Raw genomic sequence first — 20,000 nt, 5'->3', positions numbered from 1 at the left:
GGTGAATGAGTAGAAGGAGGAAGAGGAGAAAGGAGTATGAAAAGGAGAACAAAAAACGGAGAATAAGAGTTCATAAGAGGGAAAGATAGCACAAGAAGAATGTAAATGAAGAAAAATAAAGGAAAAAAAAACAAGGACAGTACAGAAACGTGTAATAATTAAATGCTATTAACCCAAGGAAACTAAAAGAAGCTAAAAATATTTACTAAATAAAGAGAGGAATATTCAACGTAGGAACCATAAAAATATGAAGTGAAAGAAATAGAATTTTCACTGAGGAAATAAAAAATTAACATGTATGTAAACTTCAGGAAGAGAAGAATATGGAGAAGATAGAAAATGGGAAAATGTACGAGTAAAATATTACGAGAAATACGAAGAATCACAATAGGAGAAATTGTCACATTAAATCACAAAGTATAAGAGAAGAAAAAAATACATAGTATATCATAATACTCCTTCCCATTTGTAATGGAGTGGCCAGCCAAGTCATACACTCATCTTTCACCCATCCCATAACCATTTATTCTACTATATACCCTAACTCCTTGTTTTCTGCCCACTGCTCAGGTCAGAAGGAAAACGCTTCCACAGTCCGACAGACGAAGATTGCTTACTTTTACCTCTTCATTCAGTGGAGACCCTGACCCTAATCCATTCCAGAATGTATCGTTCATTTACAATCATTCTTCACTCACACGTATATTTTGCCCCCCTCTCTCTCTCTTGCTTGACAGACATTCCTCTTATACCCAAGGTCCCTTTTATTTCATTCTCGGCTTTCCCCTTAAGTTCACCCCCTCCACCTCTCCCTTCCACGCTCTTTTGTGCTAGCCTTTCTTCACTCATTCTTTTCATATGCCCAAACCATCCTAGTATTCTTTGAACAATTGTACCTGCCAGCTTTTCTTCCCTCCTCTCTGCCCCACCCTGTCCATTTTCGTAAACCCCACCATACTTCTTAAACAGTTAATCTCAAAGACATTTAAGCCCCCCCTCTCTGTTTCCCTTAAATTCAAAGTTTTTGCTCTATAATGCCACCCAGTCTTATCTTTCCGTTCATCCCCAGGAATCAATTCTCATGACATTTATCATCTTCCCAAGACATTTACTTCCTTCACTCTAAAATTTACTTCCACCCAATTCCTCCATTTCCTACTACATGTGATCCTAAAAAGCTTAAAGTTCCCCACTTCCCCCAGTATCTCTGCCACTTACCAACTTAATGTCATCCTCTCTCAGCATACATTTGTCACATTTATTTTCAGTTTCTTTCTCTAACATAGCCCTAGCAAACTCCGCCACTAGTTGCTTTAGATCCTATTCTGATCCAGCCATAAGTACAATGACATCCGCATGCAACAACTGGCTCACCTCCCACTCACACTTACCATTTCCAAAAACCCACTCATTACCACCCATTATTCCCCTGTACCACACCATTTATGGATACGTTGAACAACTAGTTGACATTACACAACCCTGACGCAGCCCAGCCTTTCCGCAGACCACTCACTTTTTCCTTTCTCTGTCCTAACACAAGCTCTACTCATATGAAAAATAATTTGGCTATCCTCAACAGGCTTACCTGTATCCCACAGATCTACTACACATCCCACATTGTCTTCTTAACAATCTTATTAAATGCCTTTTCCATATAGAAAACTCAAGACATTCTTACCTTTTGCCAAAAAACTTCTCATATATCTGCCTTACTACAAAAGGTTGATGCAAACACCCTCTTCCTTTTCTAAACCCACACAATTATTCCCCAATTAGTCCTTCTCTTCCTTCTTAATCCTCTCAACACTTTTTCTCACATGCTTTTCCAATTACACAAAAAAATTATCCCTCTAAAGCAACAATTATATTAGTACATTTTTTTTTTATATAGAACTGCACATGCACTCCTTCCAGTTCTCCGGCACATTGCCTTCCCTTAATCACACATTAAACGAAAAGAAAGATAGGCAGAAACAAAAACACTAGTATCCAGCGAGCTGTTCCTACATTCGTTATACACCACATGACACACACCTAACCAAGATGCCTTACTAGCTTTCATCATTCTCAATGCTCTTTTTATCTGGTCTTTTCGTATATCCCTATAATTTTCTAATCCCATAAAAGTAATTTTTTCTAGCATATTCCTTAACGAATGAAAAGGTTGACCGTAGGCCACAAGCAGCAGCTGAATCCACCACCATTTTCCATTATGTTCGGTGATCATTATGAGATATTAGTGATAAACCCCGGGTTCACAGAGACGCGAGACGAGATCGAATTCTCTCGTACAACTGCGACAAGTATACAACAGAAATTGAAATTTAGAATACGAGGATCTTGAAAGTTGAAGAATACAAACGAACTATTTTTTTTTTTGTACAATGGTCCTGGAAGTCGATGAACAAAAATACACACAGTTCCTCGAAAAGAAGGATAGAAATTAAAGCGATTACTTGGAAACAGATCTATAAGAAAGAAAACCCGTGGGGTAAAAGTGTATTGTGATTATGCCTACAATGTTGACAATGACATGTATGGTGAGAGGAAAAAACAATCATGATACGACGACGGAGGACGATGGTGCCAAGGATAAAGACCACAACTTAAACGACGAAGTTAAAGATAATAATACAGAGGAAGCGAGGTAAAAGAAAACCCTAAGAAAAGGAAAGGATGAGCTACGCCATCGCTGTCCCCTCGATGATACACTGTGGCATCACTATCAATGGTTTTCACTTGCCGCTGTATTCGTCAGCCATATCCACGACAGGATTACAAGCGAGGGGACCTGAGGGGAAACTGGAGGGGAGAGGAAAGGAAGAAGCAGGGGAAAAGTAAAGGAAGAGAAAGGTTGCGTGCGGGTGTTTATGCTTTATGTATGTTTAGTTTACTGTGGTTTACAAGATTAAGATGAGAGAGAAAGGGGAGAGAAATGAGAGAGAATGGAGAGAGGGGAAAAGAGTAGAGAGGACAATGGAGAGAGAAACAGGGAGATAGAGAGAGGGGAAAGAAAAAGATGAGAGAGAGAGAGAGAGAGAGAGAGAGAGAGAGAGAGAGAGAGAGAGAGAGAGAGAGAGAGAGAGAGGAATTGTAAAGGAGAGGGGAGTAGAAAGACGGAAACGGAAGAGATAAAGGACAAAGGAGACGGGGAAAAATATGGGGTATAATGGGTGTTGTTCACCCATTTGCGCCCTAAATCCCTTATATAAGGTATTGCTTGCGTCAGACTTAGGAAATAAACAGTCTAGGAATCATGGGTCATTATTTTATGACAGAAGAACAATATCGTCCCACAGAAAAATACTGGTAGTTTTCACTGTTACTGTCCTCTACCTGTGTCCCTCGTTAAATCTACCACCTCTATGACGCAACTACCTCGGCATGATATTAGCTCCGAGGAGAGAAGCGCTAGCCATTGTCTACTAACGATGAAATACAACTTTTCTGAAAGTATACTAAAATAGGTCTGCGAAAGTCTTAACGTTTCAGTTGATTTCCGTATCCGCACGACTCCGCCCACCCACACATAGCAACACTGATCGACGCTATCTCCTGTCTACAGTAATACATTTTTGCTTGGCAGATGCGGCGAAAGAATATAAATAAGCATGAGGTTACTCAAATGACATTCCCGCCCCAAATAGCCAGGAGAGGAAACATGTCATCATTCTCCTTGCAAATATTAAGACAGGTTTATATTATTTTTTAAACATGTGCGAAGATACAGCCTTATGACGCCATGTGAGCATGAACACGTACATGCATGAACGAACACATGTTTAATAATTGGTAGAAATTAACCGTGCACATACGCTAAGCGGAGCACCTTTATAAATCACCCATATCAATATCCACCTTCCTCTACATGTTCAATCCTCACATATGGAAAGTTGTCATTTCTTTTGATTAAAGAAATAATGATATATATATATATATATATATATATATATAATATATATATAAAATATATGTATATATATATGTATAAATATGTATATATATATATAATATATATGTATATATATATATATATATGTATATGTACATACATACATATATATATATGTATATATATATATATATATATATATATATGTATATATATATATATATATATATATATATATATATATTGACGAGATAAACACCATATGAGGACGGAGCCTTTACTTGTACGACATTTCGCTTATTACAGCTTTTCAAGTACAAGTTGAGATACAAATGCTTGAGATTAAATAAGGGGAAAGGAGGGAACGGGGAGAGAAAAGGGGGGGAAGGAAGAGGAGGAGGAGGAGAAGGGTGGGGATTGGACACTGGGAAAGGATGAGAATGCTGGTCCAAACGTCCGTGGGCGAAATGTCCACAAAGGGTGGTTTAAATATTTAATATTTTGCTGGCCACGGGTATTAGGGGAATAATGTGAGGAGATATGTTAAACATGCCCCTGTTTTGTTCAATAGTGTTCGTTCCTTGAATGATTGCTGCTTCTAAACACTTCCTACGGATTTTGTCTGGTGTCACCACCAATGCATGTGTGACACATAGAAACAAGGAAAACCATCTTATGGACTGGAAGAATGCAGAGCTGCTGATACGGGAACCAGACAAAATCCGTAGGAAGTGTTTAGAAGCAGCAATCATTCAAGGAACGAACACTATTGAACAAAACAGGGGCATGTTTAACATATCTCCTCACATTATTCCCCTAATACCCGTGGCCAGCAAAATATTAAATATTTAAACCACCCTTTGTGAGGATTAGGAGAGGAACAGAGGGAGTAATTGGTGAGGAACAGTGTAGTTTTAGGACAGGTAGAGGTTGCGTAGATCAGATTTTTGTGGTAAGACAGATATGTGAGAAAGCTATAGGAAAAGGTAAGGATGTTTTTTTGGCTATTATGAATTTGGAAAAGGCTTACGACAGGGTAGACACGAAGGCACTGTGGGAGGTACTGCAGATATATGGGATAGGAGGAAAGCTGTTAAGAGCAGTCAAGAGTTTTTGTAAGAGTAGTAGAGCTTGCGTTAGGATTAGAAATGGAGAGAGTGAATGGGATGTGTTATGTCGCCCTGGCTGTTCAATTTATACATGGATGGGGTGGAGCGACAGGTGAATGAGAGGGTAGTGGGTCAGGGGTTTGAGATGGTTAAAGAAAATGGAGAAAAGTGGAAGATGAGCCAGTTGTTGTTTGTTGACGACACTGCGCTTGTAGCAGGATCAGAAGGAATGAGGAAGTTAGTGACAGAGTTTGAGAAGGTGTGTGAAAGAAGGAAGCTGAAGATAGATGTGGGCAAAAGTAAGGTGATGAGATGCACAAGGGGAGAGAGTGGCAGCAGGCTGGAAGTGAGCATAACGGAAGAGTGACTGGAGGAAATGGATAGTTTTAGATACTTGGGTACGAATGTGGCAGGAAAGGGAGGAGTGGAGCTAGAATGTAGATTGAAAGAAGTGAGTAAATGCCTTGGTGGATTAAAAAGTGTAATGAGAAATAGACATCTGGGAATGGATGCTAAGAGGAGGTTATATGAAGGAATGATTGTGCCGACAGCACTGTACGGGGCAGAAACATCGAACATAAGAAAGAAAGAGAGGAGGAGTTTGAATGTTTTTGAGATGCAATGTCTGAGAAGTATGATAGGGGTTACTAGGCTGGATAGAGTGAGAAATGAGGTGGTGAGGAGGAGAACAGGGGTGGAAAGGGAGTTGGGAGATAGGGTTGATGAAAGAGTATTAGGATGGTTTGGACACGTGGAAAGAATAAGTGAAGAAAGATTAGTAAAAGAGGTGTGGAAGGCAGAGGTGGCAGGATTGAATATGAGGGAGCGTCCTAGGATGAGATGGATGGATAGGGTAAAAGGGGCATTACGAAAGAGAGGAATGTCTGTTGAAGAAGGACGGGAGATGACAGGGTGAAAGTAGAAGGGTTGTGTATGGATGATGCTGTGATGCATGAGCGGGAGTGGTTGGGGGATAGGGGGTGAGGAAGTATATATGAGAAATAATTTGACGCAGCCCGAAGGGATTTCTCCCCGTCTTCTCCTTTTCTTCATGAGGGGACGGAGAGGGGGGGTCGCCGATTTAATGAAGCGGCCTTGCTGTGGATGTGATGTGTCTTGCGACACTGCTTCTGGCCCAGGGCGGTGGACGGGATGCAGGGATGACCCGTCATCCAGGAGGTGCCAAGATGAGAGGAAGGGAGGAGGGTGGAGGGGAGTGGAGTATGTAGGGGATGGAATGGGTGGGAGTGGTTTCTATGCCTTTTTCTTTTTGGCTACCCCCCGTGTAAGGGGGGGAAATCCTTTGGTATATATTTGTAAGATCTTTCATGCATTACATCTTCAGACAAAATACATAAAATAGAGATTATACGAGCTTTTTGTACAAACATCAACATAGAAACAAGGGATATGGAGAACTGTGACCAAGAAGGTCGACGGCCTTCACCTCTTCCCGTGCTCCGTTTCATCGGGGAGTATTATCTCATGACTAATTGTGTGATCAATTTGTCACGTTTAAAATTACTATAACTGAAGTTCAATTTTTTCTTCATATGTACCAGAAATAAAGTACGATTCAACTTCATTTCTTTAGATTTTTTTATTTATTTATTTATTTATTATTTTTTTTTTTTTTTTTTTTTTTTTTTTTTTGCTAAAATCTTGGAGCCAATCCAATTATGTCATGGTCGTGAATGGCTTTGTGTTGAGAGATCCTGATTTTAATTTCTTTCCCTCACTGTACGATGTAGAACATGTCATAGTTTTTACAAGGAACCTTGTAAACCATATTTTAATTGCTGAGGGGACTGTTTTAATGAGGTGTTTTTAACTGTATGATCATATTTAAACATAACTTGATTTTTTTTAAAGATGGGAATTACATTTTAATTGTAATTTAAATTTCAATTGCAAGTGCCATTGTATTTAACTACAAGTATTTGATGTGATAAAAAAAAATCCTATCGCAGATACATAAAGCACGAAAATTTGTATAAAAAAAAAAAAAAAAAAAAAAAAATTAATACGTATTGATAAGCACACTTAATTTTGGGATTCGATAAAGAAGTGTCGATGGAAATTTTACCTTGATTTTAGCACATCACTGCTTTTATCACAGAATTGCAAAACAAGACCATATACTTTATGAATAACTTGAATAAGTAATATTCCCTAAGTTACAAATGGAAAAGACTGTCCATATATTTTTCACATCAGTAATAAAACTAAATTTTATACCGAATGTATAAGTAAGTATCAGGGCATTAAACCTTGTCCTTTGATCTATATTACTAATATAATCTGCACTTTTATAACTTAAAATAACAGATAAGTGTATTTACACAACAGTGTCATCACAAATTTCGCTAGAATCTATACAGTATATAACTTTTGATTAAATACAATGTACTTATTTGTACTTGAATGTACTTGGTATTTTTCAAGTACTATGGGTCTCGTACAAGTGCAAGTAGGCCTAAAAGTACCATTGAATTTGTAAATTCCAAGTACAAGTACATGAAAAACTGTACCTAAGTCCAAGTACAAGTACATGAAAAACTGTACTTAATCCAAGTACAAGTACATAAAAAACTGTACTTAACCCAAGTACAAGTACATGAAAAATTGTACTTAAGTCCAAGTACAAGTACATGAAAAACTGTACTTAAGTCAAGTACAAGTTCATGAAAAACTGTACTTAAGTCCAAGTACAAGAACATGAAAAACTATACTCAAGTCCAAGTACAAGTACATGAAAAATTGTACTTAAGTCCAAGTACAAGTACATGAAAAACTGTACTTAAGTTTAAGTACAAGTACAAATACATCTACTTGGGTCCAACCCTGATGTCATAGCTTCATTATAGTCTTGGCTGTGCACATGAGTGTCTACTACATGGTGTACATTTAGGGGCCTACATGATGTATCACCATGAAAAGATTGTAAGCAAACGCAGTTGCCAGGTTCACCAATATCCAAGTTTTACTGAACCATGAGGTTTTCCCAGACTGAATAAATAGCCTTGGACATTAAAGACAATTAAAGGTACGAACCACGAAGCTGTGTGCATTCTGAGCGTCCATTTGGCAAAGAAGGCATCGTTTTCCCCGTTATTTTGGTCGTCTTCACCAAGTTCAGAGTCTGAAAGTAATTCCCATCGCTAATGTCTGTATGTGGGCTCAAACATATACTCTCGCGACCCCGGCATGATCTCCCGATCCTAAAATTCATCCCCATGTGAGATCAGCAGATTCTAAAGTTTGCTTTTGCTCGAAATTGAATTATTTTCATTATCACTCTCCGAGAAACATTCCGTTTGTATGGAGTCCGCCATGGTCAACAGTGAACTGCACAAAGTCATCAACGAAAGATGGTGCTGGCGACAATTGCTTTTCAGACGATGGATGTTGGAACACAATAGAGATAAAAAAAACAATTTGGTATCTTCAATTAATGGGGTAAATTGAAAAGAAAAAAAAATCTAGGTGTGATTTACTATACATTTATGTAAAGTAGTGCATATGTTGTTTGTTTATCCTTTAACATGATGATTGAAATAGTGATGGACATATGAGAGAATGTTGGTAGGTTTTCTATATACGAGTACCTTAGTTTTAATGCTATTATTATCCCTAATAATTTCTACATCAAAGAGAGTTTATCATTTATTTCAAGTTCATGAGTGAATTTGATAGTGCTATTGAATTGAATTTAAAAAGAAAATATGATATAGAGATTTTGGCCAAAAACATAAAATATTACCGACATACCGGAACCAAGTTATATCCCTTTCTTTGATGGAGGTGAATTAAAACAAATCCATATAAATATTGGTTAATTATATATATATATATATATATATATATATATATATATATATATATATATATATATATATATATATATATATTTACAGATACTGAATAATCTCCAGTAAACATATTTTCATCTTTTCAATTCCTTGCAAAAAGGAGTACTTCGAATGAAGTATATTCGGAAATTGAAACATTGTCGGGCTGAGGACTCGAATCTAGCCCGCGCGTCACAAATGGTCAATGACTTTACCAGTTATCCCTCTTGATAGCTCAATTAGTAAAATCAATGTCCATTTGTGAAGTACGGGCTAAATTAGTCTTCAGCCCGATAACGTATCAGTTTCCGAACATGCTTCCATTGAGGTACATAATCCTGTTTGTCTCGATCGTGCTTGCAAGGAATTAAAATTGAAAAGTTATTTTGGTTGATAATGTGGATATTTTATATATATATATATATATATATATATATATATATATATATATATATATATATTACAACACACACTGAATGGTCCCCAGTACATAATTTTCATTTTTTCAACCACATTAACCTTTTCCAAATTTGTTACGTATCGGCTAGTTTCGAGTCCTCAGTCCGACAGCGTATAAATTTCTGAATATTGTTCCATCGAGCTCCTGTTATTCTTGATCGTGTTTACAAGGAATTAAAATGAAAAAAATTAATGTGGTTGATAAAAAAAAAAAAAACGGAAAACCAAACGTTTTCGTCCAATAAGACATCTTCAGATTAAAGAAATAAATAAATTAATTAATAATAATAATAATAATAATAATAATAATAAATAAATAAATGAATAACAGAAGTGATAAGTGATAATAAGGGAACGTCACATCAAATATGCACTTCGCGGGGGGCCGTGGTGTTGCACAAAAGTATATATATATATATATATATATATATATATATATATATATATATATATATATATATATATATATATATATTGAATGATAATAATAATAGTTAATGAATGAATAAATAAAGGGTTAACATGTATGTGCACAAACGCCCCATAAGACATTTGGTCACAACAATAATCTTTGGTGAAGTGTCGTGATGTTTGAATATTCTACTAATAATAAAGTTATCTAGTTTATACAAACCAATACTCAAGATTATCATCATAAGTACTTTTTGTGAAACTAAATTCGATGATGTTCCTTTTTAAACCAGAATTGCAAATAAAAAAGGAACATAATCGAATCTAATTTCATGAAAGATCATTTTGATGATAATCTTAACTTGGGTATGGGTTGTATGAATTAGATAACTTTATTAATAATAGAATAGTCAAACAGCATCACGACACTCCACCATAAATTCTTGTTGTGACCACATGGGTTTGTCCATATACATGTTAACCATTTATTCATTTATTTATTTATTCATTTATTATTGATTATAACTATGTATGTATGTGTACGTTTATGTGTATTTTGTAAGTATTTATATAAATATATACATATATATAAGTATATATATATACATATATATACATACATATATATATATATACACATATATATCATATATATATATATATATAAATATATACATATATATAATTATATATATATAAATATATATACATACATATATATATATTATATATATATATTTTTTTTTTTTTTTTTTATTTTTTTTTTAATACCACGGCACCCCTCGAGGTGCATATTTGATGTAACCTTCCCTTATTTCTGTACTTAAGTTATCTTCTTTTTTGTATTCTTAAGATGTCTTATTAGACTAAAACGTTTAGTATTCCATCATCTTATTTCCTTATGGTTTCTGCAAAACCTTTATTCGCGCGCTCATTGTGATTAATGTTGCATATGTATATATGCAACACATACACTATCCTAAAGAATAAAACCCACGATGGGAATTAAACTAGATGGTCGTGTAGGATGAACAGAGAAAGGATTCATCGTTTCCAAAGTCCACCTTCAACTTTACCCGGTGTTCCCCTGTGAGGCTGAAACTCGATCTCCTGACCGGCTCAAAACCCCTCTATTTTTACAAATACTTTTTAAAAGTGAAGTACTGACAGTCTGTTACAGCTCCCCTCCTCTTTCAACTAATTGTTGAAAAAAAAATCCTCACACAACACAGCCTAGTCTGTCATCTTTTCCTAAAATCAACTATGGGAGAACCCGAGGAGGGTTGCCGGCTACCATGAAGTCGTGGATATGCAAGACACCATTAAACACATTTTCAAGCTGTCTTATGGCCATAAATATTGCCCTTTACCATTAATGCATGCCTTCAATTTATTATCTATATCAACACACACACACACACACACACACACACACACACACACACACACACACACACACACACACACATATATATATATATATATATATGTATATATATGTATATATATATATATGTATATATATATATATATACATATATATACATATATATATATATATATGTATATATATACATATATATATATATATATACATATATATATACATATATATATATGTATATATATATATATTGAATGAATAAGTATATTGAATACACTAGAAGAAAGGACAGTTAGTATACTTTTGAGATTATAACATAACTAGACACATCATGAAATTAGAAGGTTTGCTAATGCATAGGAAGCTTAGATATTTACACACACACACACACACACACACACACACACACACACACGCACACATACACACAGACAAACACACACATAAATGCATACAAATAAAAGAACACCCAATATTTTAATAGAAACCTAGACTCTCTCCCAAAAGCAGACCCCATTCTTATATTTATTCTTTCCTCTATACCGCATCCAGAAGCCTTGTCTCTATGTTTACATGTTCGAATGGGTGTTAAAAGACAGGAATGTCATTTTGTCCTATGCAAACCCATTCACGCGAACGGACAACCCGACAGTCAAACATCCGCCGGCAATCACACAACCACGTGCACAGACTGACAGGATGAGAAAAAAACACAAGCAGAGATAAAGCAAGTGTCAACAGTGCATGCGCGTAAAGTCAGACAAAATACACATCCATTGGCAGATAACACCGAAACCTGCATGAGACAAAGACAAAAGAATATATGCATTTGAAAAAGAAGTGGAAATAGAATTCCATACTTGGACGGGCCGACACTGATACACACACACACACACACACACACACACACACACACACACACACACACACACACACACACACACACACACACACACACACACACACACACACACACATGACTCGATGGCGCGGTTGATAGAGATCCCGGCTGCCACTACAGAGGTCCGGTTTCGAATCCCGACCAGGGCTGAAATAACTTCAGTATCGCTGCGCTGATAGTCATTACTACAACTCTCGTGGGCGGAGAGTTGGGTGTGTGTGTGCGTGTAAGGCCACAGCATTACCCATAGATCGGTCATAAACTCTGAGCTCTCTTCCGGGAGTGAAATAGGTGTCGATCATGAGTCCAACACGTGATCCAAGACTGTGGTGAAACCGAGGTGAATCACACACGCAGACGCACACATACACACAGACACACACACAGACACACACACACACACACACACATATATATATATATATGTGTGTGTGTGTGTGTGTGTGTGTGTGTGTGTGTGTTTGTGTGTGTGTGTGTTTGTGTGTGTGTGTGCGTGCGTGTGTACAAGTATAGATAGAATAAAGGGGAAAACGAACTCCAACTTCCAGCCAGGCACATGCACTAACAAGTCATAAACTACAGATAGAAACATAAACTAACATAGGGACGGACAGTATGACAACACAAATACTCACATAAAGCACTCTGGCCGATAAATACATGAGAAGCAAACAACAAACATAAATTACACACACAGATATAGACGCAAACATACACACACACAGAGAATGACGCAGTGGTTAGAGTTCCCGGCTGCCACTACGGCGGTCAGGGTTCGAATCCCGCCCAAGGCTGAAATAATTCCAGTATCGCTGCGCTGCGAGGTGTTACTCCAACTCTCGTGGGCGGGAAGTTGGGTGTGTATGTGTGCGTGTAAGGTCACAACATTACCCATAGACTCGGTCATATATAAGCTCTGAGCTCTTCCGGGAAGGAAATAGCTGTCGATTCAAGACCATGGTGAATCACACACACATATTTACGTATATATATACATACACACACACACACACACACACACACACATATATATATATATATATATAATATGAATATATATTACATATACACGCACACGCACGCACACACACACACCACTGTCTGTCGGAATGAAAAAGTGAGGAAAAGGAAAATTCATTGTTGCGGCTGCCGACGGTAGTCCTCGTCAGTAGGGTAAGTACTGACGAGGCCTGCAGCCGGCATATTTAGATTTTTCTTTTCCTTTTTTTTTTTTTATTCTTCACTCCAACAATGGTGTTTTCATGATTTATAAATAAATTACTAAATCTAGCTCCAGTGATATATATATATATATATATATTATATATATACATATGTATACATATATATACATATATATACATATATATATATGTGTGTGTGTGTGTGTGTGTGTCTGTGTGTGTGTGCGTGTGTGTGTGTGTACATACACTGTATGTATCTATATGTTTCTATTTCTATTTCTTTCATAGGCTGTTTTGTTTCTAGCCATCCACCTGTCAAGTATTTCTGTTCCAGCGTCCTCTTGACTTTTGTCTAATCTGTGTGAATCATTCTTTCATATTCATCACCTGTCTTTGCTTTTTGTCATGTACCACGACGCTGTCCCTTTTATTTTACTAAACATAACATTCCATCAATTTCTTCGGATTTTGTTATATACTAAAACATCTACAGTTTTTAATTTCTTATCTTTAACGCTCCATCTATGTAATGTGACAGTTTGACTTGCATTTGCCATTGACTACACACAGTTAACAAATTGCATACCTTGCAGTGGTGGTTTCCTACGACATAGGGTGCTGTGCCTTACCTGGAAAGAAAAAATTACAAATTACTTGTGTGAAGATGAAGTGAGAGCAGCTGTTAAGATGATGAGAGCAGGTAAGGCACCTGGGTTGGATGGATGTCATGCAGAATGTCTGAAAAACGGAGGTACAGCTATGGTGGACTGGCTGGTGAGGTTATTTAATTTTTGTTTAAGAGAGGGTAGATAGCCGGAGGACTGGAGGAGTGCCTGTATAGTTCCACTTTACAAGGGAAAGGGGGATAAGTGTGAGTGTAGTAGTTTCAGAGGGATCAGCTTGATGAGTGTAGTTGGGAAGGCTTATGGGAGGGTCTTGATTGAGAGGATTAGGAGAGGAACAGAGGGAGTAATCGGTGAGGAACAGTTTGGGTTTAGGACAGGTAGGGGTTGTGTAGATCAGATTTTTGTGGTAAGACAGATATGTGAGAAAGCTATAGGAAAAGGTAAGGATGTTTTTGGGGCTTTTATGGATCTGGAAAAGGCTTATGACAGGGTAGACAGAAAGGCACTGTGGGAGGTTTTGCAGATATATGGGATAGGAGGAATACTGTTAAGAGCAGTCAAGAGTTTTTATGATAGTAGAGCTTGTGTCAGGATTAGAAATGGAGAGGGTGAATGGTTTGAGGTAAAGGTGGGACTTCGTCAGGGATGTGTTATGTCACCCTGGCTGTTCAATTTATACATGGATGGGGTGGTGCGAGAGGTGAATACGAGGGTAGTGGGTCAGGGATTAGAGATGGTTAAAAAAAATTGAGAAAAGTGGAAGATGAGCCAGTTGTTGTTTGCTGACGACACTGCGCTTGTAGCAGGATCAGAGGAGGGACTGAGGAAGTTAGTGACAGAATTTGGGAAGGTGTGTGAAAGAAAGAAGTTGAAGATAAATGTGGGTAAAAGTAAGGTGATGAGATGTACAAGGGGAGAGGGCAGCAGGCTAGAAGTGAGTATTAAGGGAGAGACTGGAGGAAGTGGATAGTTTTAGATACTTGGGTGTGAATGTGGCAGGAAAGGGAGTAGGAGTGGAGCTAGAATGTAGAGAGAAGCGAGTAAATACCTTGGTGGATTAAAAAGTGTAATGAGAAATAGACATTTGGGAATGAATGCTAAGAGGATATTGTATGAAAGAGTGGTTGTACTGTATAGGGCCGAAATATGGAACCTAAGAGAGGAAGAGAGGAGTTTGAATGTGTTTGAGATGAAATGCCTGACAAGTATGATAGGGGTTACTAGGCTAGGTAGAGTAAGAAATGAGGTGAGGAGGAGAACAGGGGTGGAAAGGGAGTTGGGAGATAGGATTGATGAAAGACTACTGGGATGGTTTGGACACATGGAAAGAATGAGTGAAGAAAGTGTAAAAGATGTGTGGAAGACAGTGGTGGAACAAGTAATCATGAGGGGGCGACCTAGGATAAGATGGATGTATGGGGTAAAAGGGGCATTGGAAAAGAGGGGAATGTCTATTGAGGAAGGACGGGAGAGGACAGAAGATGGGGTGGATGGAGAAAGGTTGTGTATGGATGACGCTGTGATGCATGAGGGTGAGTGGGTGGGGGATTTCTCCCTGTCTTCTTTTTTGCGTGAGGGGACGGAGAGGTGGGTCGCCGAATTGATGAAGCAGCCTTGCTGTGGATGTGTTGTGTCTTGCGGCGCTGCTTCTGACCCAGGGTAGTGGACAAGATTCTGTCTTTGTCTTTTGGCTACCTCCCGTGTATGGGGGAAAAGAGCCTTTGGTATATGTATGTAAAACTATTTAGATGATCATATTTTTCTTGTTTGTACTAAATACAGACCCGATTGTGACAATGAGAAAACATCCTACTGTATGTTCGAGTACTACCCCTGACTTGATTTAAATGTCGCTAAGATATAACCAATAAAGGTCAATAAAATGTGACCCTTACCATCCCTAACGGTTATTACATAACCGGAACATCCAGCTTCGTCATGAGAAACAGCTGCCTTCCACAGACAAGCCCTTACAAGAAGTGAACCTTATATATAAAAATTTCTAAAATACCGTATTGGTGACTGCAGTCGTCTTTATTTCTAAAATACCGTATTGGTGACTGCAGTCATCTTAACTCACAAAATATATATATAAAGGGGCTATCATTCATCACCCAAAAACAATACTCATGGTAATCCCCTCACCTGACAACTGGAAACACAGATCAGTACTCTGTACAGAGAACAAGATAAAAAGAGACCAAGGGTGGTAGAATCAGTGTTTATCCGCTTAAACAGGCCTTCCATAAACATCCAGCTAATATTTGAAGTTTTGTTCCCATTTATAAGGACAATTTCCCAGCTACCAAATATCATCTCAAAGGCACTGTGGTGGGCTCTGTTTAGGCAGTATCCTTTCTCAAGGATGCCTGGTGGGGGACACAATCCCAGCAGATATCCCCCATTCTTTATTTTTGTTGAACTCAAGATTCCCTTTCTTCCCCTCGCCTCCCAAACCTCGATGGATAAATAGATAGAAAGTTCCTTCAAATGCGTTCATTGGCAAAAGCCCCCCTTTACACACAACTATACCTTTATTTCCCTACAGACTTTCATCTACCACAAAAACCGATCATACGAAAGCAGGTGGTCTGACCTAAATGTTCCTATAGTCAGCGCAACGAGAAGTGACCGCTAAGGCGGGGTTAAGAGATTTCCCGGTGTTGCCACATCTCCACAGATAACACGGCCCGCACGGCTCACACTGAATGCAGTGTGAGGGGGGCGGGGCCAGAGAATAAATGTAGGGCAACGTCGCTCTCCCTTGCTCATATGCCATGTCTGACTCGAGGAAACGAAACCTTTGTATAGAAAACATTGCTTTGATTTTTACCTCAGTGGTGGTGTGTGACAAAAAATTGGAATATAATTATATGTGGCAACATTATAAAAATATAAAATAAAATTATAGAATAAAATAAAATTATAAAATAATTATATGTGGCAACACAGGGGGACTCCCAGTGCTCCGCCCTAACGGCCATTTCTCAATGCAACGAGTATAATATTAATTCTTGATCTTGTCTGCACTAATCTGTAGCTCCTGAAGATCACCCCTGATTGGATTGGAAGACGTCTGGTGACCGAAAAAAAACTTCAATAACGCAAAACATTGAACAATGCACCTTCATAAGAAATGCTGAAAGTACTTAAAATAGGAACAATGCTCTCACTACTGTGGACCTTAATAAAACTTCTCTTCAAAATGGTCTCCCACTCTCACTCTCCCACGCCATATTTCCCTCTCTCTCACCCGCCATATCTCTTTTTCTGTCTCTACTTCCTCCCCCACCCCCGCCCCCACCATATTTTCTCTCTCTCCCTCCCCGGTCTCCCTCTTTCTCATTCATTAGCTGTATGTGTGGGCATCTAAAAGAATAATTTCAATGAGCTCCTCTTGAACAAACGTTAGAATTTATTAATAAAATTCCTCTGATGTCATCTTCACTTGTGCCCGCAGTGGACGTTATTAGGCTTGGCGAGATTATCTTACAGAGATGAGGTAATAGCATCCATAGTATACAGATGTATTAGTTATCTGTATCATCAATAACAAATTTAGTTCTGTTCACGTTGATGTCATACAATGTTTTTTTTCTGTGCTAAGAAGAATTTTTTTTAATATCATATTCTAGTATAAGATTTGTATATACCTAATAGATTTGTTCATTTACTCGCCAGTCTTTATACACGGTGAACAATTCAACTGGATGCATTTAATGTGTACATGTATACAGCTTAATTTCACATCTCAGTTACTGTAGAGGTATTGTTCAATGTGCATCTTTACACATTGAACAAATTGTATTGTAATTATGTATTACAAATGAATAACCCCAACAGCGAGTTCAACCACCGTGGACGTCTATTACTTCGTTTAGGTCACATTTCAAGGGAAGAAGGACATTACCTGTCCGAACCTGGTCTGACAAGACGACATCGCTTTCGTTGGTGGTTGTACATCCCATGATTAGCGCGTGTGCCAAAGCTTATACGTTAGACAGTGGTTCTTAACCCCTGGGTCGCGACCCAAATTTGGGTCGCCAAGCCATTTTATTGGGTCGCTAAGGGTTTGCAGAAAATAATTATTTTCCCACTACAAATATATTATAATTATATACTGTAATAATTAAAATACATGATGCCTAGTTTTAGGATTCTAAGCAGACCATGATTAAATAAAAACTCCAAAGCAGAAAATTTATTTGTAGGCTTGGGTCGCGATGCTTGATTTGTGCAAAATTTTGGGTCGCGATGCTTGATTTGTGCAAAATTTTGGGTCGCGATGCTTGATTTGTGCAAAATTTTGGGTCGCTGCCAAAAAAGGTTAAGAACCACTGTACGGTTAGAGGTACAACACATCTGTCTCAGGAGTCATACGCAATATGATTAGCAAACTCTCTGCCTCCTTCTTTACACTCCAATCATTCGCTATTTCCGCACTGATCACTTTATCACAGCAAACATTGAGATAAGGGAACTTGAGAAATCTGAAAAAGATCCCCTGAGACCTCAGCCCCGAAGGTTGTCCTGTGTGTAATAGATGTGTGGTATGCTATGCTTTTTACATTTACCGTTATTCATCATTAGAGTGTGATGTTGGGATGTTGAAAACTGAAATGTGATCATGCACTGCCATCTATCATAAACGATTTACTATTACATTGTATCATCTCTATTCAGACTAGGGCCATATAAAGATAAATGAAATGAAATAGTTGGTGATCGCCCCCCCCCCCCATAAAATACGACTGGCTAATCAATTGGTATGACGAAGTCTTGGTGCTCTAAACGCAACAACAACGGTCATAAAGGGTCAAGGCAGAAATTGTCTTTGCTGGAAATCCATGGATCAATGCAACTTTGAAACTCATTAAGTTTCTAATTTCTCTATATCATTCACTAGTATTCCCATGTAATCTTGAAATGATATGTTATAAACCTTGATTTTAGTCCTTTATCCTTGCAATTCCATGCACAATCATTTAGGAACTTAAGTTCCCCTTAATTTTCTATTCCAAGGATATTTTTTATCTAAAAGGTGAGGAATGTCACAAAAATAAAAACCTCCCTCCCTCTTTTCAAAAATTGAAAGGACGATCACCAACTAATTTATGTTATATATATATATACATATACATATATATATATATATACATATATATATACATATACATAATTCCTTGCAGGGTAAAACCACAGCATGCTAAATATATAATATATATATATGTATATATATATATATATATATATATATATATATATGCAAGCAATCACATCACCGTGATACAAAAATTCAAAATAACCACAGGAGAAAGGAAACTTGTAGACAGTAAGTACTTTCGTATATTACGAAAGTACTTACTGTCTACAAGTTTCATATATATATATATATATATATATATATATATATATATATATATATATATATATATATATGAATAATAATAATAATAATAATAATAATAATAATAAACGGAAGAAGCTGCATCCAGACCAACATAGGCTTGATGCAGCCTTACGTCAACCACCATCTCCAACATAAAAAGGTAACTTGCACTGGGGAGCAACCCTTTAGACGCACTTGGTGCTTTAAGGTGTAGCCGATAAGAATGGTGGGGAAATGTATATTGTGTGATTGCTGATATATTCACGACGAAAGAACCAAAGATAGGTAGTTACCGGTCTTGCGAGATGCATGTCACAGAGTTTTTCGCAGCCGATCTTCAGTTTTTGGTTTTCCAGACAGGACTCATGGTCTCTATCATGTCTGCATTATACACAACTTTTTAACAAAAGGAGAGATGATAATCGGCGGCTGCTCACCTCCACCCCTTCCTGTTAGCCGGTGACACCACCAAAACATAGCTACAAAGCCATGCAATGAAGACATCGCAAAGTTTCTTCCCAGTGAAATCCATAACAGCGACTGAGAACTTGCCAGGTTTTGTAGGGTTGTGACTCTAATCAACGAAACTCTAAGCGATACCTATGAGTACACTGATATCACAAGTCTAGTCTAATTTGCAGTATTATTATCTGAGCTCTATAACTCCGAGTAGTCTTTCGAGCCTACAGCATCGGATTGGCCCCAAAATCGCTCAGGTAAAGAAAAAAAAAAAGAAAAAAAGAAAAAAAAAAAAAAGTGGAATTGTCCGAATTGTAGGATTGTAAACAACT

General features: G+C 37.6%; 1 protein-coding gene across 1 annotated transcript in view; it reads right to left on the bottom strand.

The window, feature by feature from the left end:
• The window catches only part of LOC143035834 (fat-like cadherin-related tumor suppressor homolog), a 742,303-nt gene that overhangs the window by 721,564 nt on the left and 739 nt on the right, over positions 1-20,000 (bottom strand). The gene's annotated exons all lie outside the window — the stretch shown is intronic.

Source organism: Oratosquilla oratoria, chromosome 2 (genome assembly GCF_046742065.1).
Source record: "Oratosquilla oratoria isolate Oo_2021 chromosome 2, ASM4674206v1, whole genome shotgun sequence".
NCBI classification, from domain to species: domain Eukaryota; kingdom Metazoa; phylum Arthropoda; class Malacostraca; order Stomatopoda; family Squillidae; genus Oratosquilla; species Oratosquilla oratoria.
This window is presented reverse-complemented; position numbering and strand designations above follow the sequence as displayed.